Raw genomic sequence first — 3,410 nt, forward strand, 5'->3', positions numbered from 1 at the left:
CTAAGAAGCATGAGAGCGAAGCAGAGTGCAACTCCATGCTTGATTCCTGCCCATACTGAGTATCTTTATCCTAGTCCCCCAAATCATTCTTTTTCACTCCTAAGAAACCTATACAATAGCAGCCTTGAAGCCAGTGATCGAGAATGCAGAGGGTAAAAACCACTCCTGTTTTGCTTTAGCACACATGTAGTAAGCAACTACTTGTGCCAAGTACTTTTCTAAGTCATTGACATATATCTGGAAACCAACTAGGCAAAGAATCTTGCCATCATAGAGCTTATATTCCAGCTGAGGATGACAAACAAAAGCGGAGATAATTTTGTTACTATGTGCAATGAGTATAGCATGTGAGTGGCGGTTGCTGCAGGTGATGGGGGGGATGTGTGGCAACTAAAATAGTAAGGGGATGGGTAGCACAAATTAGAGGCTATTGGAGTAAGGATCTAAAGAAGGTGGAGAATGAGCCATGTGTATATTTCGTTTTCGGGCAGAAGAAACAGCTACTACAGAGGCCCAGAGGCCATTTAGAAAGAAGGGGTTGAGAGACAAAGTTGAGGGGTAACAACTGTGATATTGAATGGGCACTATGGGCTCCAGTCAGGGTTAGGGCTTAAGTCTGTGGGAGGTTGGAGCCCGTGCAAGGCCTTAACCATTGGTACACGACTGCTCTGTTAAGAATATACTATGAGTAAAGATACTCAGTATGTCTGGGTGGAAGCACAGAAACCATTTAGAAGATTCTGGGTGTGACATGATGGTGGTTCTGACTTGGAGGGAGCAGGGTTGATGATGGAAAGCAGCCAAACCCTGGTGAATTTTGAAGGTGAAGGAAACAGGAATCCTATGGGATACATGTGAGGAGTGAGAGAAAGAGGATTGAAGGATAGTCTGAGAATTTTTTCCCTGGGCAACTGGAATATGAGTTGCTATTAAAAGGGACAGGGAAGGCTCAAGTTGGGGTAGGTTTTTAGGGAAGATTAAGACTTTAGATATGAGCCTCATTCGTTTCAGGTACCTACTACATATCTAAGAGTAATGTCAGGTAGGGAATTAGCTACAAGCCTGAAATTTGGGAGAGGAAACTGGGCTGAATCCATAAATTTGAGAACTGTTAGCTTGAGGATGGTATATCCATCATAAGACAGGGTGAGATCCCACAGAAATGAAATAAGAGTTCAGGATATGAAAACAGGGAGTGCAGAAAATACTCTTATGAAACTGCTGCACAAAAGTCTTACACAAAAGTAAGAGACACAGAAGAAGGAGGGACCTTATTTGACCAAAGAGTGGATGGGCAGGCTATTACTTATGGAGAAGAAAGTATTTCCAATGCTGTTTATAAAAGAAAAAACAGAGCATGAATGGCCCAAATCAAACGAGAGATTTGATCAACCACAGGTCAGGTTCACATTGTTTATTTCCTCCAAGAAGTTTTATCCTTGTGCCTTTTGTATGGACGTTGTTTTGATGAATGCAGATAGTATATTATGTTTTTACAGAAAATTGAATCTTTACAACCACTAGAGAAGAATCATCTTGTCTTTGTCCCAAATTATGACATGGTTTTAAAGGGTTTTTCTTACAGCTGTATTATGATAGATATTTTCCTGGCATAGATATTTCCATCTTTTAGCTTTATGATTCCCTTGTCCTCATGCTTAATAGTATCTTTCAAAACTCATAGGATAGCATTTTGTTTGCTTTGATTAGGACTCTGGAACAATACTAATGTGGCTATGTTTTTTTGTTGTTGTTTTGTTTGTTTCACAGGATGTTATCTCTATGTAGGAGAATTGACCTGTAAAAGATTCAACTTGATTAATAATAAACTGGTTACAGTCTTACTCACTCAACAAGTATATTCCATAATGTGTAGATAGATGTAGATCAAGGAGGCAAAGTAATTGCAAAACTAGAACAAAATATGGAAAACACTTGCTGGTAATATTTGATGCTTCAGCTAACCCATACCAACCACTCACTGTTTATTACATAATGCATAGTCTGTGCATTCAATTGTCTATTTGATTTTATAATGTTGTAAGGCAAGTGACTGATGTCCAATTAAATATGTCTTGTCATAAAAAGCCATGGGTCACAGGGGTAGACTGTTCTATGAGAGTTCAGTCCAACAGGCCTGAAACTAGCCTGAGCTGTTTTGCTAAAGCTGTAAGTCTTTAGCAATTGAAACCGTCTTACTGCCACTGTCAGTATAAGTTTAATAAGAGACTGACTTCTAAAAGAAAAAAGAAATCAATCTATTTAATTTTTAAATGAATTATATGGGTTGGATTAATTTCTAACTTTGGAGTGTATTTTTCCTCAATCATAAATTTATGTTCCACCTTCTATCCTTTCTTTCTACCCTTTGAGTTGTTTAAAATCAACTTAATTACCACATGTGCAGAAGTAAGACCCCCTTCCTATTTTTCTTGGAGATTATCTTGTGCAGTTTAAGTTTCATCTTTATGGTGTTTGTGTCTAAAATCAGTTATCATCTTAACCCCTTTTTTCAAACTCTTCAAAGCTTTAAATTCAAACCATTTCTATGGACATCCCATCATTGTCCAGCATCATAACTTTTCTTTCTTAAGTACACAACTGAGAAATGCATTTAGACAGCATCTCTGGTATAAGACACTGAGTGTTTACCTGCATATATTTTCATTCTCATAGTATTACGTAGGATTATAGGCGACCCTGAATTGGCAGTAATTTTATTTCTATGTCTTTAAAACATTTTGTGATTTTCTTCTATTTTCCATTATTTCTTTTCAAATTTTATGCTCAGTTTAAGAACATTCCTTTTTAGGTAATCTATCTTTTCTCCCTGGCTATTTGTCAGATCTTCTTTTCTCTTCACTGGCGTGCAATCTGATAAAGGAATATCTTTCAGTATATTTAGTTTTGTTGATTTTATTATAATCATTTTGCTTCATAATTGAGTATTTAATTCTTCAACTCTAGGAAATATTTAATCATGATATCTTTAAATAATGCCTGAATATCTTTTTTTTCCATTAGTTTCAGGTGCACAAAACAAAGTCATTCTTGGACATTTATCATTTATATCCCTCACACTGTGTCAAACCCCCTCCCCCCATCCACTATCCCTCTGACATTGCACACAGCCATTACATTTCCACTGTCTCTATTCCTAATGCTGTACTCTACTTGTTGTAAGTATATACATACATATGTATATATATGCACACATACAAACTTGTAGTTGACATTCATTATTGTTCAGCTTCAGCTTCAGGTGTACAGTGCAGTAATCAGGCATCTACATCATCCCTGAGGTGGTCTCCCTAATGAGACAAGTATCCATCTGCTACCTTACAAAATCTTCACATTATTGATACATTCCCCAAATTAACTTTCATAACCCCATGACAATCTTGTGGTTA

This window comes from Rhinolophus sinicus, chromosome 8 (genome assembly GCF_057876585.1).
Source record: "Rhinolophus sinicus isolate RSI-liver-muscle chromosome 8, RSI-T2T, whole genome shotgun sequence".
NCBI classification, from domain to species: Eukaryota; Metazoa; Chordata; class Mammalia; order Chiroptera; family Rhinolophidae; genus Rhinolophus; species Rhinolophus sinicus.